The sequence below is a fragment of the Protomyctophum parallelum genome (genome assembly GCF_964188405.1).
Source record: "Protomyctophum parallelum genome assembly, chromosome: 4".
In the NCBI taxonomy this organism is placed as follows: Eukaryota; Metazoa; Chordata; class Actinopteri; order Myctophiformes; family Myctophidae; genus Protomyctophum; species Protomyctophum parallelum.
In genome coordinates, this window is record NC_139700.1 from 57,762,968 (window position 1) to 57,789,923 (window position 26,956).

Sequence of the window (26,956 nt, forward strand, 5' to 3'; positions counted from 1 at the left end):
TTTGGACATAAGAGGTTTCCAGTTCCACCCGATAGCGACGATACACTTTTAATGCGTAGGATGTCCCTTTTCTGGAAGCGATCTACGCGACTATAGCCTAAGCTTGAAACTGCTGCAAGTTAACAAGTTGCTCTGACACTCTTCTTGGAACCGCATGGACAGCGACATTCATTCCCTCAAATATAAATGCTAATACTTTTCTAGAAATAGACAAATGGTTATAGCTGTGCTGTGCCAGTACAAGAAAGGATATGCCTTTGTTATAAACTAATTTAGTTTAACTTAATTTACGTAATCCAAATGAGAACAGAACCCCTAAAAAGTTTAATTTCGTCAAGGAGGTACAGTAGGTACAGTGTATCAATTAGGCTAATTTTCAGTAATGGCTAGAGAAGCATTAAGTGTGACATATAGGCTATAGGCTATATATTTACATTAAAGATGTGGTGTGGATTATGGATACAACGGTAAACATAAAGGCTAAAGAACAACTTTGTTTAGTTTTTTTCAACCAAGGTTCATGTTTTAGGCTGTTATTAGACAAAGTAAAAGATGAGTATTATTTGTTTTCTATTTGGAAACTGTGTGTGTGTGTGTGAGAGAATTGAATTGAATTGTGTGTGTGTGTGTGTGTGTGTGTGTGTGTGTGTGTGTGTGTGTGTGTGTGTGTGTGAGAGAGAGAATTAGCCAGGACATCTGTGCATGTACAGTATGCAAACATCTGAGTACATGCTGCTGCTTTCATGCGTTTTTCACGATATTTGCATGCTCATACAGTACGTACATGATTGTCATGTGCACACTACAGTGTGTGACTCATGCGTGGGCAGCAGCAGCGGTGACATCACCTCAGAAGAAAAGCCACCCTGCTCTTCTAACAAGCTGTGCATGATCAACCATCAGGGACAGCCGGCATCATTCCTCACACGTATACATACAGTACCATATTATATGAATGTCACAGAGCAGCCATTAAAGTTCATCCCAAAAATTACGTATTTTCTTCCAATTACCGGTACACACCCGGTTATCCTTTTAGCCTAAATGTCTGACTATACCTTGTGGTGTTTACATTTTGTTTTCCTTTTTTAAGATACATTTTTGGGCCTTTTCTGTCTTTATTTGAATATAGTAGTAGTGGAGAGTGACAGGAACCAGGGAGAGAGACAGTGAGTGACGCGCAGCAAAGGCCAAGTGCTCAGGAATCAAACCTTTGACATGCTGTCAGGCTGCATTGGAGCCTATATGTGATTGCACCTTAATTGCTAGGCCATCGGCGTCCCCGCTGTTTACATTTCTGACTATAACATTTATAGTCAGAAATGTAAACAGCGGGGACGCTGTTTAGTGAAGTATGAATCAAAACCCTATATGAAGCCTTGAATTCATGGACATTTTTGTTAGTTTTTGTCACATTCCTGAGCCAATAATTTGATGACCAGCGACGACTCCGGTAGGAGACTCATGAGTACTCAGTTGAGTCTCCTACTGAGCAGCCACCCGGCATCGAATTATTGGCTTAGGAATGCAAAAAACCCATGTCCATCAGTCCATGAATTCAAGGCGTCATGGGGTTTGGGTGAACTGCTCCTTCTGCGAACGCTTTGGATATTTTCTAGTGGGCCGTGATCCAGAAAAAGTTGAGAACCATGCACTACTATAGTCTGTCTGACTCTGATCCCGAGGGATTGAATTGGGATATAAACGTGCAATGCAGTTGAGGTCATGAATTGTGGTGTTTATAACGGAGCCATTGCAAAGTACTTGTATTCTGTTGTGCATGTCTGATGTAAAGTTCTGAAGGACAATAACTTGAACTTGTATTGTGATGTGTGTGTGTGTTTATATAGGTCTACCGGGCGTGTGAGCTGAGATGGCGGCGTGCTCTGAGGCCTGTTCGGTGGGCTCAGGAGGAGACTCCTCTGGAAGTGAGGTGAGCGTGCTGTTCCATTTGGAGCCGTGTGCTGATAACCCTGTTTCTCTTGAGGTTGGCAGTGGGTGGCCGCCGGGGCTCAGGAGGTAGCGCGGTTGCTTGGGAACCAGAAGGTTCCCCAACCAGTTCGATTCCCGCTGCTCCTGGGTTCATGGCTATGCGTCCCTGAGCAATACACTGAAACCCTAGGTTGTCTCTGCTGCCATCAGTCTGTGAACTGGTACTATGTAAGGCATATACAGTAGAGTAGGCTGTTGTATTACTTTTGAAAAAGGTGCTACAGTAGCTACATTATATAAATAAAAATGGATCTTATCTAATTCTGAATAATTACCAATAAATGAATAAACTCATGGGTCATTAGCACACAATTCTAGGATCATTTTCAGATCAAATTGTAGCCCACAGTAAAATGTCAAGACGGTGTGAGATAGTATCTAATTTCCTTGTTTTGCTTTCCCGACAAACACAATACGGAAATGCATGCATCTCCGTTATCCCACAGCCAGCGTTGTGCAGGCATGTCATGTTTGAACGGCTAAATCAAATGAAATGATGTCCCATCAGCAGAACTAAAAAAGTTGCCAAGCTTTTAAAACAGACTATAAAGAGGCCGGGCTCCGGAATGCTCTCATTTAGTCAGATTTTGCAGTTTGCTTTTTTGTGTTATTTATTTATTTCCCCCCACAATTAGTCCCCACAACAACAGTCGGTGGGAAATGCTCTCGCCACAGAATTTACTAGTATTCTGGCCATAATAATCATTCTGGTCGGCCCCAGCTGTTGGTGCAGAAGCGCTTCCCGGCGCTTGATTGACACCGCATTTTTAATTTTGACGACGCATGCGCACTGGCGCACCGCTTATGTGCAGCCCTGATTATTAAAATGGGCTTAAATTGACACTTCACTGTCATCTGTTCTCTAGTTAGATCAGGTATCACAATCCGTGGCTGGATGAGGTTACAGTTGCCATTACACTAAAGTTGGATATTATTACATCCATCAAAATGTCAGCCACACTAATCCTCATTTCCGTGGCGTGTGTTTGTGCGTCTTCCTCCTCCTAGATTCCAAAGGCTCTTGTCGTCCTCATCAAGTGTTGGAGAGAAGAGGAGAGGAGAGGAGAGGAGAGGAGAGGAGAGGAGAGGAGAGGAGAGGAGAGGAGAGGAGAGGAGATACCTGCTGGGCCGAGGGGCTGACAGTACACAGAGGAGATACCGAGGGAGGGCTGTAAGGTAGGCTAAAATCAAACGCACCCTGTGCAGATTCTTGTTCTTTTTCTGTTAATTCATGGAAACTGTCTCCTGCTCAGCCTGTCCACTAATAGAATATACTGTTCTGTTGATTTGTTACTTTTTAAAGTAAAACTCTAGCAAAAAAAATAAAGTCAACAAGGCAGTTTTTTCCTTTTTGTATTTGTATTTGTATTTTATATTTTTGGAGGATCATGTATGAGAGTCAGTCTATTTCTCTCTTTGCTTTGTCTTTCACAGAGCAGAAGGGGGGGGGGGGGGCTGTAAGGTAGGGCATTCACTTCTAGTAATTTTTACTAGTTGACAAGTTGTTTAGTTTGCTAGTTGACTAGTTGTTTAACTACCTATTATGTAAAAATATATATATTTGTACATTTAAAAACTGTGTAGATTGGTGACTGTCACGGGGCAGCCCGTGCCCTATACACAGACAATGATTGGGGACATTTCATAAACTTTACTACACCTGCTTCCAATTAATTATCATCAATTAGCCGGCTTGGAAGTGGTGGTTCAAGTTGTAAAGTGTATGTTCTATTTATTGATACTGTAACTGAAATGCATTGCTGAAGGATACTAATTGTTTTAAAGGTATTTATTGATGTGAAGTTGAATTGATTGTGAGTCACCTCTCCCTCTGCAGTGGCATTCCTGTTGACTGGGAAGGTGCCAAGTGCTGCAGAGGAGGAGGGGTGTTTGATTCGAGAGCAATCTTATTTAAAACCAAACTATAGTTTGTGTATGAATGGACGTCCGGAATTTCATGTTTAAGTTCAGGTTAAAACCTTCAGTAATGGTGTGTTAACTCATTGGCCTTTTGTATGCTTATGGTGAGTTAATTGAATTGCCAATTTGCTGTGATATGGTTTGGTATGTCTCTCTCCTATAAAGGGGAGACAGCAGCTGATGTTTGGGAGTTAGACCTTGGTTGACACACAGGTAACACCCTAAGTGAGAGCTGCCAGGGCCCTTTGGAAAGTAAGGGTATGGCCTGTTACAGCTTCTCCTTGTTTTAGGTGTTGTTCAGTAGTGTTGTCTTCAAGTGTGTTTGTTTGTACATCTGTTATTTTGGCCAAATCTTGTTTTTTGTCATTGTCTTTGCCGAGGCCGCACTGTACCATAATCTGCACGGGACTGGAAAGGTGAATAAAAACCCCTAAAAGGGCATTCTTGGACTCGTCTGTCTTTTTGGAGCCTTGGCCGGTCGGCCAACTTCACAGTGACTATAACTATAATCTACCTGATCTTGAGGCCTACAAAAAATATATTTGTATTCTTTTCTTATTTAGTACCAACAAGGTAGTGGATTTACAGTGGATATACTAGTCCACTAGTTGAATAGTCCACTAGTTGCTTAAAGCCCTTATTGTAAGGTAGGCTAAAATCAAACACACAGGATGCAGATTCTTGTTCTTTTTCTGTTAATTCATGGAAACTGTGAAAGTGTGTCAGAACTTACTGTTCTGTTGATGTGTTACTTTTTAAAGGTATTTTCTCAGAGCAGCAGAAACAACATGGCCTCCGGGAAGAACAAGAACCAGAGCTCTCTGGTTCTCCACAAGGTGATCATGGTGGGCAGCGGAGGTGTGGGGAAGTCTGCACTCACCCTGCAGTTCATGTACGATGAGGTGAGTTCCATCATGGTGAGGTGAGGTGTGGGGAAGTCTGCACTCACCCTGCAGTTCATGTACGATGAGGTGAGTTACATCATGGTGAGGTGAGGTGATCATGGTGAGGTGAGTTACATCATGGTGAGGTGAGGTGATCATGGTGAGGTGAGTTACATCATGGTGAGGTGAGTTACATCATGGTGAGGTGAGGTGTGGGGAAGTCTGCACTCACCCTGCAGTTCATGTACGATGAGGTGAGTTACATCATGGTGAGGTGAGGTGTGGGGAAGTCTGCACTCACCCTGCAGTTCATGTACGATGAGGTGAGTTACATCATGGTGAGGTGAGGTGATCATGGTGAGGTGAGTTACATCATGGTGAGGTGAGGTGATCATGGTGAGGTGAGTTACATCATGGTGAGGTGAGTTACATCATGGTGAGGTGAGGTGTGGGGAAGTCTGCACTCACCCTGCAGTTCATGTACGATGAGGTGAGTTACATCATGGTGAGGTGAGGTGTGGGGAAGTCTGCACTCACCCTGCAGTTCATGTACGATGAGGTGAGTTACATCATGGTGAGGTGAGGTGTGGGGAAGTCTGCACTCACCCTGCAGTTCATGTACGATGAGGTGAGTTACATCATGGTGAGGTGAGGTGTGGGGAAGTCTGCACTCACCCTGCAGTTCATGTACGATGAGGTGAGTTACATCATGGTGAGGTGAGGTGTGGGGAAGTCTGCACTCACCCTGCAGTTCATGTACGATGAGGTGAGTTACATCATGGTGAGGTGAGGTGATCATGGAGAGGTGAGTTCCATCATGGATCAACAACACACTTTAGACCTGAGGATTTCTACTAAATGTCTTCTAAATCCTGAAGTTTTTCTGAAAATCCTGTGTTTCTGTGACAGACAAACATTTTCATGTCAAGGACCCCCAGAATTATCTGTATTTGCCCGCCGAGTCCCAGGATGCAGGGATGGTCTTTTAGAAATGAGTCCCAGGATGCAGGGATGGTCTTTTAGAAATGAGTCCCAGGATGCAGGGATGGTCTTTTAGAAATGAGTCCCAGGATGCAGGGATGGTTATTATTAACCTAATAAAACTATTGAATTCACAAAAGTAGCTACGTTTTGCGCCACCAGAGCGAGCCACATCACTTCCTTGTTGTGCTCGGCAAGTAGGCTATGTGACGGGAGAATAGCGCTTGATGTCTTTACGGGGCTGCCTGGAGCCACACATTCACAGTCATATGAGCCGGGCGGTGCTTACACTCCCGCACGGCATGTGTTTGTAAAGCAATCAAGCGCTCCCCTTCCCCAGCTGGAACAGCTGGAATCAGCTGCGAATGATATAAAGTGATTGAAGGAGTGGGTTATCGGTGGAATTTACAGCGGTCACGTGTCGGTAACCAGCCAATCAGAATCAAGTATTGGGACTACCCGTTTTAGAAACTGTGTTTTGGGATGCAAAATGCACCCTATTTTAATCTGTGTCCACATCTCTCTCTCTCTGTCTCTCTCTCTCTCTCTCTGTCTCTCTGTCTCTCTCTGTGTCTCTCTCTCTCTCTCTCTCTCTCTCTCTGTGTCTCTCTCTCTCTCTCTCTCTCTCTGTCTCTCCCTCCCTATTTATTTTTTGTGGCTTTCGCCTTTTATTTTTTTATGGAGGGACAGACAGTAGGCTGACAGGAGATAGGGGGGGGGGGGGTGACATGCAGTAAAGGCCGTCAGGATCGGGAGTCGAACCCGCGGCATAGCTGATTTCAGTCATCTGGATTCTATTGATTTCCAGTGTTGTGAGCTTAGACTAGATAGGCTATTTTCGGTCATTAGTTATTATTAAGATGAAAGAGTATTCTAGGAATAGAATACAAGTTTAGCCCATTCTGAACGGGAACCCATTTTGGTGTTAGCATCATGTTATGCTTTAGCTATTGAAAAATAGCAGATCTACAAGCTCATAGCGCGCCACCGAGTGGCGCGCTACGAGCTTGTAGGTCTGCTATTTTTGAAAAATCGAAGAACGACTGACATTTTTAAAAACAAAATGTAGAATTTGCCACGGACACATTTAATAATAATTATAATAATAATAATAATAATTATTATTATTATATGAATACATCGCATATAGTATGACCTCACCCATAGGAAAGAAAAAAATCTATGTGTTTTTGGTTGATGGAACATTTGCATTGATAATGTATGCATAAAGGATCAACTGAATCTATTCTACACATAAAAGAAAAGAAGAAAAGAAAAACGTTGCTGAATAGATCGTTATATCGCCATACCACGTTTATAGCTTGTAGTTATTATCCCAGGCTCTAGGGGTCCCCGAGGAGTTCCAGGGGGTCCACTCTCCTAGTCTCCCAGAGATAGAAATGCAATTAAATGGGGGTACGTAGCCTGTTGTATATCAAACTGGGGCTCCTTGAAATGAAAATGGTTGAAATTCATTGCTAGAGCCGTAAAAATCTTCTCTTATGGCATATATTTTCAAATGGGGGGTCCGCGGGGCTAATATATGTCATTTTGGGGGTCCTTGACATGAGAACGTTTTTGGAACCTCTGCACTACAGGGCGACGCTGTTCCAGGAGCTGATGTCTCGCCGGACCAGCATCGCCCCTCACAACCAGGAGCTGCTGTACGAGGGGCGCCGCCTGGTGCTGGACCCCAACCGGCAGGCCAAGAACTTCCCCAGGACCACCCGGGACAACCCCATCATGTTTGTGAGCCCAGAGTCCGTCGTTGGACTCCTCTTCCAGGACCGTGAGTAGTAGTAGTAGTGGTGGTAGTAGACCTAACCTGACTCCGCCACACGGGGGCAGCATTGAGTTTCACAACAGTGTTGTTTTTTACAGCAAATTTAGATTTTGGTTTTAGTCATGGTCTCTTGAATAGTTTTCAATTTGTCACATTTTAGTCACCTGGAATGTTTTAGTGTTAGTCTAGTTTTAGTCAACTAAATTTCACAAGATTTTAGTCGACTAAATCTACAGTTGATTTGGTCGACTAAAATGTATTTTGGCGGGCCTTGATGCTGTCTAATGGCTGATTTTACACTTGCTATTTCCAGTATGCAACCAAGTGTAAAATTACTTGTGTCCTTTACTTATACTGGATCTCTTGTCCCTTCCTAACATTTTAGTCTAGTTTTTATTTGTTGACAAAATTGTCAATTTATTTAGTCTTAGTTTTAGTCATCATAGCTTAGTTTTCATTTAGTTTTCGTTAGTGAAAAAAGGTAGTCGACAATTTTTTGTCATTAGTCGACGAAATCAACACTGCTTCTCAAGTTCACTTTGTTCACATTGTGAACTTGTGGACTGCGTCGGATGGTGGCAGTGATATAGTGATGTCACTATATCAGTTTTTTTCATTGGCACGTTTGACTGTCAAGGTTTCAGCTTCCAGGAAGAATCCCTAAATATAAATTGCACATATGAACCATTCCAAGGGGTACTGTCACCTCATAAACACATGAAAAACTGGAAGAAAAAAAATCACGGCACACCTTGGAGTACAGTACTTGAGTATATGTACTTAGTTAGACACTGATACCTGCTGCTGCTAGAAGAACTTCAAACAAAGCCACTGAACGCTGACCCCTGTCGTTACAGCCAGCCCACCTAAAGTCCAGCCTCGCTATGACTTAGACCTGGACGCCAGCTATGCAAAGGTACACACACACACACACACACACACACACACACACACACACACACACACACACACACACACACACACACACACACACAACTTAAATTATATTTATGCAACTTGCATACAGACTGAAAGGTTTATGAACTGTATACAAAATAAATAAAACAAATACTCAGATATAGTGCAACTTTCTGACTAAATGAAGAATTAGCATTTAGTTTCCACCATAGAGCTCTTCTCCACTTTCACATTTCCCATTGTTCAAGTGTGTCTCACACACACACACACACACACACACACACACACACACACACACACACACACACACACACACACACACACACACACACACACACACACACACACACACAATCAAAAAGAATTGTGATTATCTCAAGTAATTGCGATTGGGCCTATAGTAGCAGTAAGAGCCATTTGAGCCTCCTTATTGTGTCAATGATGTCACTGCATGGCATTGGCAATTTGTCAAGGCCTAGGTTGCCGTGGTTACGGGGAGGGTATTTAACCCTAATCAGGTGCAGGTGTTGCTGACAGTTTTAGACTGTGATTCGGGGCGACTGTGGCTCAAGAGGTAGAGCAGGTCGTCCAATGATCCATGGGTCGGCGGTTCGAATCCCAGCTCCTCCTGTCTACATGTCGAAGTATCGTTGGGCAAAGACACTGAACCCCAAATTGCTCCCGATGTGATGGTTGGTACCTTGCATGGCTTCCGCCGCAATCGGTGTATGAATGTGTGTGTGAATGGGTGAATGTAATGCACAATCTATGTAAAGCGCTTTGGATAAAGGCGCTATATAAATGCACCATTTTTATTCAAGACTGATTCTCTGTGTGATTGAGACACTATTTTGGTTTATTTATAGGCAAAGTATGTAAAAAGTATAGCACTTTAGCAGAGCTAATAAATATAATTTAATGTACTCTACGCACATGTTTGAACATCAGTTTCTGGAACACACGTCATAACATCAAGCTGGCTGCCGGTAACCAGTAACACCTAATATAGGGGTTTAGGCGCTACAGTAGCAGACATGTCACTTATGACAGAAAATGGATTGCTATCCAGACAAAGAGTACAACATTACAATTGCAAAAGGCAGGCTGCTGGGTTTTTGTAGGCTGTTTGATCATGAATAATTGATCAGGAATGGAAATGGACACAGCTTTGTGTCCAACAAAGAGCTGCACTCACACACTCATCTGGGAATGGCTGGAATTGTTTGATCTGATCTGATCTGATGGCTTGAAACCATCGCAAGACACTCGAGGGTTAAAGAACAATCGAGGATTGAAATAAACACAATGGAGTAAGTCAATGGAGTAAGTCCATTGTGGTCCTGACTGCTCTCACATAAAACGGAGGACAAAGACGTGCATAAGTAATACAGTAAATGAAAACAGGGATGCACCAGTATTGAAATGTTGGCCCATATGCCAACCTAACCTGCTTGAATGTAGTATTTTTATTGTCTCCACCAGGCCGAAGGCATGGGGAGAGAGTATGTTTTGCACTCCGTCCGTGTGTCCATCCTTCTGTCCGTCCGTCCGTTACCAGCTAATCTCCGGCACCGTTGGCCCAATCCATGCCAAACTGTGCACACACAACGCCCTGGATGCCAACGACGAACCTCTGCCCCAAATATTCCTCAACGGCCTGTTATAGCGCCACCATGAGGCCGATTTAGGCAAAACACATTTCTGTAGATAACTCGTAAACATTTTATCCATACATCACGCAATTCGGTACTATACACTATCTCCATAGTCATGTGATCAACACGGATCTGCACAATTTCCCATCTGCCATCCTGATTGGCTTCCAAAGCTCACATGATTGGTCCGTTTCGAACAAAATGCCACAAATCACAAACACAGTGTCCAATTCCCATGAAATTATACTCACACATTTCCAGTAGGCCGAGGACGACACGCCACTATTATTCTCCCAAATCAGCCTCACGGTGGTGCTATAACAGGCTAATTCCTGTTTTACCTATAACTGCATCGATCTGTATACAACTTATGTATGTGCACTCCCTATACTAGAGGCCATGGAAAAACATTTTCCCTGCATCCCTCCACATCTGCCGGTTATAGCGCCACCATGAGGCCGATTTCTGCAAAATATATTGTTTATGTTAGTCGCACAGATTTCATCCAAATCTCACGCAAATCGGTACAAATGATCTCTGTAGTCATGTGATCAAGACGAGCCTGTTGGATTTCTCAGATTCTACACTGATTACAAAATGCTGCACATGTCCTGCTCATCCAGAATTCTATCCTCAGAGATGCTATGAGTGATCTGGCTCTGCATTTCCTCAACAAAATGAAGAAATGAAGAAAAAGAAACAAACAAACAAACAAACACAAAAACATGTTTATATTACTCCTAAACATTTTGCCAAACATCACACACACTCCTATCCTCCTGGTGGAGACCTGTGCCCAGAAGGGCACTTTTTCTAGTTAAAAAATGTTCCAACTTGTTGACTCTTTTGAAAGCTTCCTCAGAAAACACTGATATAATTTGCAGCCTGCATCATCACAAAAGGCTGTTTCAGAATCTTTTATTTATTTAACATAATTATTATAAAATATCTTCTAAAACCGATATAAATATCTGCTCAAACCGATATAAATATCTGCTCAAACCGATATAAATATCTGCTCATACCGATATAAATATCTGCTCAAACCAATATAAATATCTGCTCAAACCGATATAAATATCTGCTCAAACCGATATAAATATCTGCTCAAACCGATATAAATATCTGCTCAAACCGATATAAATATCTGCTCAAACCGATATAAATATCTGCTCAAACCGATATAAATATCTGCTAAAACCGATATAAATATCTGCTCAAACCGATATATTAGACACACTGTACACATTCACAGTGTTTCCCCCCCCGTCCAGACCTTTGCAGGTGACATCGGGCACCTCTGGAAGACCTGGGATTCACTGTTGGTGTATCAGGAGCTGGTGAGAAAAGGAGTACTGCCAAATGGTTATTTTATTTTATACTTAGTCCACGTGAGCCTACAAATATGCTGTTTTAACCCATTCTGACCTGAGATCAGATTAAAAAAATGTCTTCTACATCCTGACAGTTTTCTGAAAAAGCTATGTTTCTATGACAAGATCATAGTGCGCCACCAAGTGGCGCTATGAGATAAACAAATAAACAAATGCGCACAGCGGTTTGACTCATATGGATATGAAGCATCAACCGACATCGAGAAAACGCTAATGTTGCCGCCGCCAAATTTGTTACATTTTCCCCAGAAACGGACTGCATCAAATATGAGTAACTTGACTGCCGTAAACGATTACGATATAGAGGCGGCTTGTTTATCTTTGGACCACAATGCTTATATGTGATTATTTTAAGATGGCCCGATGATATTCTCCAATTGAGAAATGACTTCCCCAAACCAAGCGATGAGCGACTGAGGACTTCTCTATTTAACAATGGCTTTGAATGTAAGCTCTAGATGAGTAGGATGTAACTAATGCATTCCTTCTGTCACTCTATACATTTAACCTCTTTGTCCATCGATCCATCCGTCTGTCCGTCCGTCAGTGAGTTGATGAAGGAGGACTACACTGAGATTGTGCACAAGACAGCAGAGGTTATCCATCTATGTAACTATTGCACCCAGATCCTGGAGAGGACGGATAGGCTGTGAGTTGCGCACACACACACACACACACACACACACACACACACACACACACACACACACACACACACACACACACACACACACACACACACACACACACACACACACACACACACTTTGACAAATTTCTGATTTAGTCTTATTTCATTAGCAGACCAGATAGTTTCTGTCCTAATTTTGTCATCTGAAATGGTTTAGTGGCTGAACTAATGATAATCTATCCAAGTCTAGACTTCTTAGTCGTTTGGTTTGAATGTGCATTACAGTCACATAAAACAACATAAAACATGTCTTGTTATTATTTTAGTATCGAATGACAAGAAATAAGTACATGCCCTTGATCCAGTGTTAATTTTGGCAGCAAATTCTCATTTAGTCTTAGTCTTTTGAATAACACACCACACGCGGTGCCGAGGGCCCTGAGCCATACCAAATCAAAACGCCCCATGCATGTGCAATTCGCATGCGTGCATGTGATTCGCTGCATGCATGTAATACAATCAAGAATGACACTTTGCGTCCAGTGAATGAACGCACGTGCGTTCAGCGCACCGCCAGCACTATCACCGCTGTTCCCAGAGAGTTATACGGCTTCTCCCTGATGCTGGATCTCCTCCCACCTAGTGGTTAAGAAACTGTTGGACGACCAAAACACTCGCTGGGGTTCCTGTGTTGCGTTACATTTTTCAATGGAAGCAACAGCTGTACCTATTTGAAATAGTCTTACACAGTAGGGCACTGCAAGCTGCGGGCCCTGGAGCTTAAACTCCAGTGAGTTCCATTGTTAATCCGGGCCTGACCACACGTCTTATTTTGATCATCTGAAATAGTTTAGTCTTAGTCGACCAAATGTAAAAAATATTTAGTCTTTTAGTCTTAGTCAACCAAATGAACACTGCTTACAGAGGGACTCCCACAGTGTCTTTGTATAGGTTTGTGTGACTCGTGGTGTCTGTGTGTCATCATTGTTTGTCTCATGGTGTCGTTCTCTAGGTTCGAGGTGCTGATGCAGGCCAACATGCTGTCGTCAGAATACGACCAGATCTCCGACATGCGCAAGAAGGTTTTGAGAGTGAGTTCACCGCCAACCCCGGAGCCTCATTTATGCTCCGTCGTGCGACCGCGTCACTCGTCGATCATAGCATCTGCGGGTTGTTGTGACTATGTTTTAACTGATTTTGACGTGTCTGTAATGCTATGCATCACTGTATGACAACAACTGTCTCACCTTTGTAACGTGTGTGTGTGTGCACTGCAGATCTCCAGCTCCCTGGAGCCCATGGAAAGGACAACACAGGACATCAAGAACAAGATCATGCCAGGGGGTCAGTTGTCAGAAACATGGATACAGCAAGTGGGGACACACCCAGAAGATCGCAAGTATGTATGCATGTGCGCGCACGTGTGTGCGTGTGTGTGTGTTAGGGCATTAACATAATAATCGAATAGTCGACTAGTCGACTAGCAAAACACTAGTCGACACTGTTAATTGACATCCAATTATTCGCTAATATTATTTTTAATATTTTTTATGATTTTTTTTTTCTTTTCTTTTTTTTGCTTTTCTACAGCAGACATGCAGGCATGCAGCTGTGAGCTCGGTTGTTTTGTTGGTAGTTCGCCAACTTCAGTACTAATCCATTCTTGGCTGATTGTTTTCATATCATATACAAGCCTACTGTACGTGGGTTTAGCCGTCACCCTCACTCGTGTAGGTGCGGTGGGCGGCGGTGGCACTAGCAGCATTCAAGACAGATTTTCTTTGGGAAAAGCATAATGCGATATGCCTCATAGGCTCATAAGATCAATGGGGACAACTACAGTGTGTAAATACTTTTACTATTGGTGAGTTTATTACTGTAGTTAGATTGGAGACGTGTCGTCGTCGTCCGGTACAGTAAAGTTTAGCAGGAGTTCCTCCTCGCTCTGCCCAATATTATCCAGTTTGGTGACAGTCAAACTACAGTAGCTCTTGCCGTGATTTCATGTTTCTTCATGCTTATCCAACAAAAGTCCAGGCGTGCCGCGTGTGGCATTATTAAAAACAAACAGCTATGCCGCACGATCATAGTTCTAATAGTCGCAAAAGACTTGCGATGGAGTTAAGTAGTTGATCATCTGATTCATAGCCTGGCAGCCTGCTAGCTAGCAAACCTCCTCCGAGCTTGTAGCTCCTTCTAAAAACCAAAGGAACTGTTGTTGTAACTTGTTGTTGAACATTTAGGGTTGTATGAAAAACATTGCATGGTTCATTCCTCCTCCTCCCCGCTCCAGTCTCCACTCTCCAAAACATTGTGTGAACAACTTAACATGCTATGCTGCTCCGTAGAACGGTCTTGCGCATCAGAAATAGCAGATCTACAAGCTCACAACGCGTCCATCCGTGAGTCATTGTGGACTTGCAACTTTGACTTGAAACAGCTGAGCTAATTTCGGCCAATCTGAGCGGCATTCAGCGTAATCTAGTAAGAGTGGCGACATTCACGTTGACTCCCACTGTAACAATGGAATGCGGAAGTGCTCATTCTATCTCAATGGGATAGTTCCAATGTTTGGAACTATAGCCCATAGGAAGTGTGTCGCCACTCTCTTAGTACTATTCCACTCGAATAAATATATTTTACCGCCGACTAATCGACTATAAATCGATTTTGATGGTATTCGAGTCGACTATCAAAAATCACGTTTGGTTAATGCCCTAGTGTGTGTGTATGTGCATTGTGCGCCCATGCGTCCAGTCACATGCTGTGCAGCAGTGCGCACACATCAAAGCAGGGTCTCGGTGTGTGAGTGTTGTCATGTCTCTACAGTGTGGAGAAGATCAAAGTGCTGCTGGATGCCATCTCCTCCATCTACCAGCAGTTCAAGAAGGACAAGGCGGAGAGGCGTGAGTACATGAACCGAGCCAACACAGAGAAATGCTTCTTAAAACACTTTGACTGCCACCATTGAACTCCGGCGCTGTCCCTTCACTGCCAACATGATGTACAGGGCCTTTTATTTTCAAAACTCCCAAATTCACCTCAATGAACCGTAAGTAAAGATGGCCGTCTACTGTCTAGGACTGCTCAGAACTCCAAACTCGTCCCTAGGCAATGAGTTAGTCCGGCAGCTGACAGGCTTATTTTGTTTAAAGTGGGACATTTTTGGCCTAAAATATATACTATATACATACATTCATGACAACCCCCTAGTTTAACATATCACATGCTACTTAAAGCAAAAGGAAAGTTTGACATTTTTGCCAGCCATAGGATGTTAGTGGTAGGGTCACAAGAAACCCCTATAAAATAATTGCCCAATACTTTCAGCCCGTTCAGCAAGTGGATTCATGAATGTACCGGTATGTATATAGACAATATTTTATTCCAATAAAAAAGACTATATACCAAATTCCCCACCCGTCCACCTCGGCTGCCAGACTATAAGACCTGAGGCCGATTCTTCCAATGCCTTCTAATTCGGTAGTTCTCTCACACAACATTATTTAAAAAATGTTCAAAAATAGCAGATGTACAAGCTCGCTAACGTGCTGTGAGCTTGAACATTTGGTATGTGTTTTTTTTTCTTTTAACCATTCTTTGTTCTTTTGAGGCACCTTTAACCACTTAAACCCTAGCATCACAATATTGAGTGTAGAAATATTATTATTTATGGGTACATTTGCTTACATACACAAAGTGTACACTCTCAGAGTTACAAATTGATAAATGAAGAATGATTTAGCTGTGTTCCTACTGTATGCAATACTAGTATGCATAGAAGGCAATATGTGATTCCAGGTTTGCTCTTCCTGTCCTTTCCATTTAGGTCTACCCTACAATGAGGAACAGATCCATACATTTGACAAGTAAGCTGTGCGTGTGTGCACGTGCATGTGTGTGTGCGTGCGTGCGTGCGCGCACTGTAGCATGTGTGGCATGCTTTATTTTAGCTAGATATGAATATTATGTCTACAATACAATGAATACATGCAGAGGAGAACGTAATTCCCCTACTGTGTCGTAGAGTGACTCCTCTGTTTGAGGATAAATCCATCAAAACTTGCTAGTACAGGGTTCGATCCCCTTTTTTCCTTTGGAACTGCCTAACTATGGCATAGAGCAGGTCCTCAACTAGAAATGCTGAAGGTCCACAAATATCTTTTGAATAAGACCATGGTCCAGTCTCATGCGCACTACAATTGCAGGTCGCAGGCCACGTGGGCCCCACGGGGTGGGGCTGCCCCCCTCGTCCCCCACCCCTAGAAACAACTATGCCTTTTTAGTACAGTCAAACCAAGCTATACAAACCGGGTCCCATTCCAACCAACACTGGGGTGGCAGAGTATGAAAATATATGTTTTCACTTTGACAAATATTCAGACAGACAGACAGACAGTAGGCTGACAGACAGTAGGCTGACAGGAAATGGGGAGAGAGATGGGGGGTCACTCCCGCTGAGCCACGGCCCAGGCCTTTTCTCTTTATTCTATCATTTCTCCAAGGTCCGCAGAGAGGTGTGCGACGGTCCGGTAGTGTGCCGCGGTCCGCCTGTTGAGGACCACTGGCATAGAGCCATAGATAGTACTGTGGCATAGATTCAACAAGAACCATTGAAAAGGCAGGATGGATCCATTCTTCATGTTGTAGATGCTATACAATCCCAATGTCGCAGAGGAAATAAACACTCACTAGACTAACTGGGCACTCTTCTATTGTCCAGTTTCCTGACGTGTTCTGCCCAGTGGTTTCCAAACTTTTTTAGCTCAAGACCCGCGACCCAAACAAGTGAAAATAGCATACGTTATGAGATTGTAGATCTGCTATTTTCACTACTTAATAATGAGAGAGAGAGAGAGAGTTGAATGGAAGACAAAAAAGGGGATAATTACTCGCGACCCATACAAAATGATCCGCGACCCAATCATGGGACCCAACCCACTGTTTGAGAAATGCTCCAATGGTGTGTGTGTGTGTTTCTTTTTCTCCTCCGCAGGCAGAAGTTGGTCCTCCATGCTAGCAAGGCCAGGTCTCTGTTCACAGAGGAGTGTGCCATGAAATACCGCCTCTTCATCTCCAAGAGCGAGGAGTGGATGAGGTGAGTAGTTCCGCCAACTGGGCCTCAACTACTGCTAAACATAGGCAAGCACATGAGATGATACTACTGAGGCTGACGTTAATACAACCGCTATCACTTCCAACACGGCAACGACGCACGTTGGGGACGGCCATCAATGCTATGTGGAATGAAAGTTACCTTTTTGGGTGGTTTTCATTATTTTTACATTTAAAGCACAGCCCAGAACATGTTGGATCATATTTACTGCGTATAGCTGGAGTTACATGTAACCTGTGAATGATATTGTACTGTGTTTCATGAGTTCTGTTAGAACATGTAATTTGTTTTGCATTTAGCAAGATTCTTTTCCACTTTTTAGAATCAATTTGGCACCCAAAATGTTTTACTACTTATATTTGTGGTTTTAATGAACATTTGAGAGTATATATAGCTTATCACCGTCTTCTTTTAGGAAGAGGCTTTCATTAATATTTGTTCCAAATTGTTTTCCCTCGCCTCTCTTTTGTAAAATGGTACAGATTGAATATAACTCCTAAATTGTAGATACCTGAAGAATTGTACTTGAGGCAAATTAAATTCATTCCTAATTTGGGAAAAGGATTTTAAGGTTCCACCCAGAAAGAGATCTTGTATTTTTAAAATTCCAGCCTCTTTCCAGGCTCTGAACCCAACATCTGAACATGATTGAGCAAATTCAGGATTCCAAAAAACAGGAGCAAGAACTGAGTATGTATTAGTAATACCAAAATGTTTACGTATTTGATTCCAAGATTTCAAGGTATTTCTCACGATAAAGTGTGAAATAGCTCCGTTTTATAATTGGCAACTCAGAAAGAGCGGACAAACATCCAACACCCTCCAAGTCAAGAAAAGATGAATTTGTATCATTTTACCCACTCTGCTATATATCTGATTTGTGATGCCCAGTGGTAATACATTATGTTTGGGAGCACTAATCCCCCTTCTATCTCTGGTACCTGTAATTTCTCTAGTTTAAGCCTGGGACGTTTGCCTTTCCATAGTGTTTTATTTAGCTGCCAGGGGCAGGTGGGCAAACCTTAGTGTTTTATTTAGCTGCCAGGGGCAGGTAGGCAACCCTTATTGTTTTATTTAGCTGCCAGGGGCAGGTAGGCAACCCTTATTGTTTTATTTAGCTGCCAGGGGCAGGTGGGCAACCCTTAGTGTTTTATTTAGCTGCCAGGGGCAAGTGGGCAACCCTTAGTGTCAACGCCTGTGACTTATACTCAACTGTCTGGTATGTGCATTGTGTTTTAGGTGGATAACTACCTCCCCTCCATCTCCGCCTCCATCAGTCTGGTTCCAGAGCGCTACATCTGGAGGACGTGCATCGGGCTCCACAGCGCCCCCCCGCACGTACGTCTCCTCCACAGAGACATTCAGTAAGTATTTACTGACCGCTGTGGTGTCGATATATATGAATACAACCTGTAGTCACATCTGTAATGAAAGTACTGTCTTGTCTGTGGCCCAGATATAAATACAATATGTAGTCACATAAAATAGCCTTTATATCCAATCCGTGTTGGACTGTACATCTAAGATCCTTAATGAAACCAAACCCTTTTCAACCGTCTGGGGCCAAAAGAAATGTAGTCGGATCTGCTTCTTGTACATTTGTCTACAGCCAAGTATATTAAGTCCATAAGAACTCTGTTTATGTATCGTGTGTGTATTTCAGGGTAATGTATTGTGTGTATTTCAACTAGTAGTGTGTGTATTTATACTATATTATTGTGTGTATTTCAGGGTAATGTATTGTGTGTATTTATACTATATTATTGTGTGTATTTATACTATATTATGGTGACCACTGGAGAGACGGGTGACAGCCGGAATGTAGACGGCTGGTTCTTCCAGTCCCGGCAGAGTAGTTCCGGAGCAACGTATTGTGTGGCTCTGGTTTTTCCCTAATGGGACTGAGCGAGGGGTACAGACTCACGTCTTGAAAATCATTTCACATATAATATATTTTAAACTACAATCTAATTAACTTTCACCACACATCATGTCAAGCGTTCGTGTTTGGACATGCTCCTGTTTCATAATGTCATACATGACGAAGACCCATAAGGGGCCGAAACGTTGTCATCCTTTATTCAAATACAATTGCCAGTGGGAGCTACTCAACAGTGTGCGGACATTTTCTCCTTCTCCTGTTTCATAATGTGCCACTTAGCGGCATGAGCTAAGATAAGTCTACTTAGGAGGTGACACGCACGCATGTACACACACACACACACATAAATCAGTTTATTAGTTATTAGTTTTACATGGTTTTGACTGCATCTTAACTTACGCCAAAATCAGAGCTCACCCGTTGAGATACAGTAAAACATTAGGATATAAGGATAACAGTAAGTAAACAGTGTTTCATTTAGCTGCCAGGGGCAGGTGGGCAACCCTTAGTGTTTTATTTAGCTGCCAGGGGCAGGTGGGCAACCCTTAGTGTTTTATTTAGCTGCCAGGGGCAAGTGGGCAACCCTTAGTGTTTTATTGAGCTGCCAGGAGCAGGTGGGCAACCCTTAGTGTTTTATTGAGCTGCCAGGAGCAGGTGGGCAACCCTTAGTGTTTTATTGAGCTGCCAGGGGCAGGTGGGCAACCCTTAGTGTTTTATTTAGCTGCCAGGATCAGGTGGGCAACCCTTAGTGTTTTATTTAGCTGCCAGGAGCAGGTGGGCAACCCTTAGTGTTTTATTGAGCTGCCGGGGGCAGGTGGGCAACCCTTAGTGTTTTATTTAGCTGCCAGGGGCAGGTGGGCAACCCTTAGTGTTTTATTTAGCTGCCAGGAGCAGGTGGGCAACCCTTAGTGTTTTATTTAGCTGCCAGGGGCAAGTGGGCAACCCTTAGTGTCAACGCCTGTGACTTGTACTCAACTGTCTGGTATGTGCATTGTGTTTTAGGTGGATAACTACCTCCCCTCCATCTCCGCCTCCATCAGTCTGGTTCCAGAGCGCTACATCTGGAGGACGTGCATCGGGCTCCACAGCGCCCCCCGCTATCTGATCACCGCCTCTTACTGCATGTTATACTGGCGACGCAGCAGCAGCCTGACTGACCGCCTGCTGACGGCCGCGGTGTGTCTGTGTTCTCTGTGTGAGAACACTGGACTGTTACTGCTAACGTACGTCTCCTCCACAGAGACATACAGTAAGTATTATTATTATTACTGCTAACGTACGTCTCCTCCACAGAGACATACAGTAAGTATTATTATTATTACTGCTAACGTACGTCTCCTCCACAGAGACATACAGTAAGTATTATTATTATTATTATTATTATTACTGCTAACGTACGTCTCCTCCACAGAGACATACAGTAAGTATTTACTGACCGCTGTGGTGTCGATATATATGAATACAACCTGTAGTCACATCTGTAATGAAAGTACTGTCTTGTCTGTGGCCCAGATATAAATACAACATGTAGTCACATAAAATAGCCTTTATATCCAATCCGTGTTGGACTGTACATCTAAGATCCTTAATGAAACCAAACCCTTTTCAACCGTCTGGGGCCAAAAGAAATGTAGTCGGATCTGCTTCTTATACATTTGTCTACAGCCAAGTATATTAAGTCCATAAGAACTCTGTTTATGTATCGTGTGTGTATTTCAGGGTAATGTATTGTGTGTATTTCAACTAGTAGTGTGTGTATTTATACTATATTATTGTGTGTATTTCAGGGTAATGTATTGTGTGTATTTATACTATATTATTGTGTGTATTTATACTATATTATGGTGACCACTGGAGAGACGGGTGACAGCCGGAATGTAGACGGCTGGTTCTTCCAGTCCCGGCAGAGTAGTTCCGGAGCAACGTATTGTGTGGCCCTGGTTTTTCCCTAATGGGACTGAGCGAGGGGTACAGACTCACGTCTTGAAAATCATTTCACATAATATATTTTAAACTACAATCTAATTAACTTTCACCACACATCATGTCAAGCGTTCGTGTTTGGACATGCTCCTGTTTCATAATGTCATACATGACGAAGACCCATAAGGGGTCGAAACGTTGTCATCCTTTATTCAAATACAATTGCCAGTGGGAGCTACTCAACAACAGTATGCGGACATTTTCTCCTTCTCCTGTTTCATAATGTGCCACTTAGCGGCATGAGCTAAGATAAGTCTACTTAGGAGGTGACACACACGCATGTACACACACACACACACACACACACACACACACACACACACACACACACACACACACACATAAATTAGTTTATTAGTTATTAGTTTTACATGGTTTTGACTGCATCTTAACTTACTCCAAAATCAGAGCTCACCCGTTGAGATACAGTAAAACATTAGGATATAAGGATAACAATAAGTAAACAGTGTTTTATTTAGCTGCCAGGGGCAGGTGGGCAACCGTTAGTGTTTTATTTAGCTGCCAGGGGCAGGTGGGCAACCGTTAGTGTTTTATTTAGCTGCCAGGGGCAGGTGGGCAACCCTTAGTGTTTTATTTAGCTGCCAGGGGCAAGTGGGCAACCCTTAGTGTTTTATTTAGCTGCCAGGGGCAGGTGGGCAACCCTTAGTGTTTTATTGAGCTGCCAGGGGCAAGTGGGCAACCCTTAGTGTTTTATTTAGCTGCCAGGAGCAGGTGGGCAACCCTTAGTGTTTTATTTAGCTGCCAGGGGCAAGTGGGCAACCCTTAGTGTTTTATTTAGCTGCCAGGGGCAGGTGGGCAACCCTTAGTGTTTTATTTAGCTGCCAGGGGCAGGTGGGTATGCCTGTGACTTGTACTCAACTGTCTGGTATGTGTATTGTGTTTTAGGTGGATAACTACCTCCCCTCCATCTCCGCCTCCATCAGTCTGGTTCCAGAGCGCTACATCTGGAGGACGTGCATCGGGCTCCACAGCGCCCCCCGCTATCTGATCACCGCCTCTTACTGCATGTTATACTGGCGACGCAGCAGCAGCCTGACTGACCGCCTGCTGACGGCCGCGGTGTGTCTGTGTTCTCTGTGTGAGAACACTGGACTGTTACTGCTAACGTACGTCTCCTCCACAGAGACATACAGTAAGTATTATTATTATTACTGCTAACGTACGTCTCCTCCACAGAGACATACAGTAAGTATTATTATTTTTACTGCTAACGTACGTCTCCTCCACAGAGGCATTCAGTAAGTATTTACTGACCGCTGTGGTGTCGATATATATGAATACAACCTGTAGTCACATCTGTAATGAAAGTACTGTCTTGTCTGTGGCCCAGATATAAATACAACATGTAGTCACATAAAATAGCCTTTATATCCAATCCTTGTTGGACTGTACATCTAAGATCCTTAATGAAACCAAACCCTTTTCAACCGTCTGGGGCCAAAAGAAATGTAGTCGGATCTGCTTCTTATACATTTGTCTACAGCCAAGTATATTAAGTCCATAAGAACTCTGTTTATGTATCGTGTGTGTATTTCAGGGTAATGTATTGTGTGTATTTCAACTAGTAGTGTGTGTATTTATACTATATTATTGTGTGTATTTCAGGGTAATGTATTGTGTGTATTTATACTATATTATTGTGTGTATTTAGATATTATTGTGTGTATTTCAGAAGTCCATAAGAACTCCTTCATCGTGTTTATCGGTGGCTCTCTGCTCCACATTGTTGTTTACATGTAGACTGTGGTACTCTATCCAAAGGTACTCTCTACACACAGAGGTAAAAATACTCTACATACTGCTCCACATGTTTACATGTAGACTGTACTGCTTCACATGTTTACATGTAGACTGTACTGCTTCACATGTTTACATGTAGACTAGACTGTACTGCTTCACATGTTTACATGTAGACTGTACTGCTTCACATGTTTACATGTAGACTGTACTGCTTCACATGTTTACATGTAGACTAGACTATACTGCTTCACATGTTTACATGTAGACTGTACTGCTTCACATGTTTACATGTAGACTGTACTGCTTCACATGTTTACATGTAGACTGTACTGCTCCACATGAGCTGATACATCTCCCCCCCCCCCCATCTCTCTCAGGAAGTGACATCATATCGTTGGAAGCTGCGTGTCTTCCTGTTCAACGTGTCTTGTTGCCTAGCAGCGGGATACTTCTTCAGACGACACAACAAGTTCTGTGAACGCCCCCTGAGGACAAGAGATACTGACCTCACACGCACGCACGCACGCACGCACACACACACACACACACACACACGCATATATCTAAACGACGGAGCGGTTTGCGCAAAGACCCGCCCGGCAGCACTTTTTAATGCAAGTATTTTTTTGTTGAATTACTCATGACAAAGTTGTCAACAGTCAACAGTATGTATATCCATAAAGTAAGCAAGCAGCACGCGCAGACAATACACTAGTTCTGTCTTTCAATAATTGTATTATTTAAGAAGAATATGATCAGGTAATAATAATAATTATAAAATGATTGAAACAAAGAACTAGTGATGTTTATGTTATGGACATACATACTGTACAACTTTGTCATGAGTAATTCAACAAAAAGTACTTATAACACGTGCTGCCGGGCAGGTCTTTGCGCAACCGCTCCGTCATTTAGATATATGCACACACACACACACACGCGCACACACACACACCCACACACACACACACGGAACCAGAACACACACACACACACACGGAACCAGAACACACACAGCACAACACATTCCATGATGGTTCTATTGATTCCAAAGACCAGTTGGTTTTCAACCATTTTGGTCTCCATTTGATGACATTTAGCCTCTCAGACCCATTTGAGCCACGGACCACCGTTTGATGACATTTAGCCTCTCAGACCCATTTGAGCCACGGACCACCATTTGATGACATTTAGCCTCTCAGACCCATTTGAGCCACGGACCACCGTTTGATGACATTTAGCCTCTCAGACCCATTTGAGCCACGGACCACCGTTTGATGACATTTAGCCTCTCAGACCCAAAACTAAAGAATATTTTGTTGTTGTTGGATCAGATTGTGTCCACAGCTCCATGCTGTATTGATGTTGGTACCATTAGGAGAGATAAGAGGCTAACGTTGATCAAAATAACAATTCTTCTACATTCTCTAATAGTGTAGACTTCTTGTAAATAAAGTAATACAGATATACAATAATTTAACTCTTGAGTGTAAAATGAAAGTGAATCAAGAGTTAAAGATCTATAAATAAGGGTCCATTTGGTTACCAACTCTGGAACCCCCTCAAGGACCACTGGTTGAAAACCACTGCCAAAGACAATCTGACTGAATGAATGACTTCAAGAGTTAACGAATTAATGAATCAGTTGGGAAATCACCCACATTAGTTAGTTAATTAATTAACTTGTATTATTTATATGTTTACTGTATGCCGGGGAACCGCTGGGCTCCTCCTCCCGCCTCAGGCCGGTGTGCTCCTCGTCCAAAGATTTGGCCTTGTTTTTCGAGCCCTTCGGCCGACCTCTGGGCCTCTTTGCTGCCGGGGAACCGCTGGGCTCCTTGGCAGAACTCATGTCGCACGTCGTCAAACAGGTGTCTCCGCCGCTCTCTTCCACTCCTCCAAGCTTTTCGCTAGTCGGCATGGGGCTCTCACTCTTGGTGCTACTAGATTGTACCACCTCCGTTGGTCTGGGAGGGGTGCCGTCAGCTATTACAGCTTGGTCTTGCTCAGATGTGCTGGACAGGTTCTGCAGCGAGCCACCAGGAACAGAATTGGCAGATGCTTCAAGGCCCGTTACATCGTCGCTGTTTGAGTGGGTGGGTTTAAGAAGCGCATCCGTCTCTTGGCTGACAGATTGTGAGTGGGCGTTCAACAGCACCTCTGCCTCTTCCTGTGCATGGTTCACAGTTGACCTCAGGATCAGGGCAGGCTGCAGAGTCTGCTTGGCTGGGGTCAGAGAGCGTGACCTCAGCTTCACTGGAGCCCAAACCGATCGCAGAACCGGGAGAGCCACCATCGGGGAGAGTTGCAAGGATCTCTGTTCCTGCCATGGAGACCTTGGTTGAATGTGCCTGAGCTTGATCCTGTACACCCTCCTCTTCCTCCTCCAATACAGGCAGCAGGCTGTTGTCCTCCACCACTGCTTTAGCTGCCGAGGTCTGGCTCAGACTCTCTGCAGCCATTTGTGATTCACTCTCACAGGCAACAGCATTGATGTTCTCAGCCATGGGGGAGGTGAGGTATGGCAGAGTGGATCACGTCTCTCTGGACTGGCTGCATACAAATCAGGAACGGGGATGAGTCCTGCAGGTCCAGCTAAGTGTCCACAACAGACAGCCGCACACAATCTCCAAAGAAATTAGTGCTTATAAAACCAATGGTTATAAAATAAACAATGCAATATTCGCTTTTGGGCGTAGCAGTAGCTCAAGAAAAAAAATATTCTGCCTACCGCTTCTGAACTTAAAAGGAAGTGTGTATTCGACGAAGGATTCTTTTATACTCTTTGTTTTACAGGGCCTATAGAGCGTCGCAGTCCCGCCCCCCTTTCATGACGACGCCAGGCCCAGGAAATAGTTCCCAATGCATTTTTCCCTCATAGACATTTCAAAACGTATTTATTTAACGTACGAAGCCAACTCTTGAAAAACAACAAAAAAAGTGTTGTAACCTGCTGTTTTCAACTTCTTTCTAATTATTTGTTCAGCCCGAAAAATTGTGTTTGTTGTCATGATTTGTCACGACAAGAGTTGGCTTTGTCGGCGGCGTAAATGTCTTTAAATAAATACTTTATTTATTTTCCGGTTCTCTTGAGGGGGGCGGGACTGCGACGCTGCTCTATACTGTAAATATTATGGTTGCAACACAGCTGAACAAAGTCTTTGATTTAATCTAAAATCTAAAATAGCCACCCTTGTACAACGACTCAATTTGTTGTGGAGAGAAAAAAAGAAAACAGCTTCTCGGTTATTTGATTAACCTACTAGATTAAGTTGGTTATTGCTTCTAAATATCTGTATCATTTTGGTTCTTTAATTGCCCAGCCCTATGTTGTATAAACAGGTGGTTTATAATAAGGAAATGGAAACATGTCACATGTGATTCCTAAGATGTGACTACTGACTAAATTTGACTGAGGGACTGCCATTGGATTTTTTTTTCTTTTTTCGTTTTGTCATGTCATGTGAAAGCAGGGACTCCCAGCTTCAAATTGACATATTGGTTGTTCAGTTTGGCCTACCAGTTTTGGAGATATGGCTTATAGAGTAATGTCTGGCAGCGAGTTGAGAAAACAAGCTTGAAAGGTTCACTTCTGTGGACTCTAACATTACACCTAGCTACATGTTTAAGCATTTATTTCATATTTACATGTCTTCTGTGGTCTCTAGCATTACACCTATAGCTACATGTTTAAGCATTTATTTCATATTTACATGTCTTCTGTGGTCTCTAGCATTACACCTATAGCTACATGTTTAAGCATTTATTTCATATTTACATGTCTATTTCAGCTCTGACAGTTGCTCTACTATGTGACGAGTCTGCCTGTGCTATTAACTCTTTGTTTTTTTTAAATAAGCTTTTCTCCATTGGTGAAAAGCTGGAGTTTGCGCGATGGCAGCAGGCTCTCAGTCAAATCTGGTCACATATATTATAATTATATAATGTATACCATATATTATGATATACAATGCATATTATGCCAATCACTGTGTTGAGTCAAACTATTTCACCTTTCTATGTTGCCGTATACAGTTCAATAAATAGTGAAATAAT

The 26,956-nt window shown here is 43.0% G+C and overlaps 1 pseudogene across 1 annotated transcript; it reads left to right on the forward strand.

Moving 5' to 3' along the window:
* The first annotated feature begins 7,504 nt into the window (after positions 1–7,504).
* LOC310857307 lies at positions 7,505–24,263 on the forward strand (annotated as a pseudogene). Its single transcript has 13 exons — positions 7,505–7,566; positions 8,418–8,476; positions 13,171–13,249; positions 13,436–13,557; positions 14,988–15,064; positions 15,988–16,027; positions 17,155–17,256; positions 18,552–18,612; positions 20,159–20,332; positions 22,046–22,292; positions 22,833–22,940; positions 23,278–23,374; positions 24,235–24,263. The product of its transcript is annotated as an uncharacterized misc_RNA (transcript).
* Positions 24,264–26,956: the final 2,693 nt, after the last annotated feature.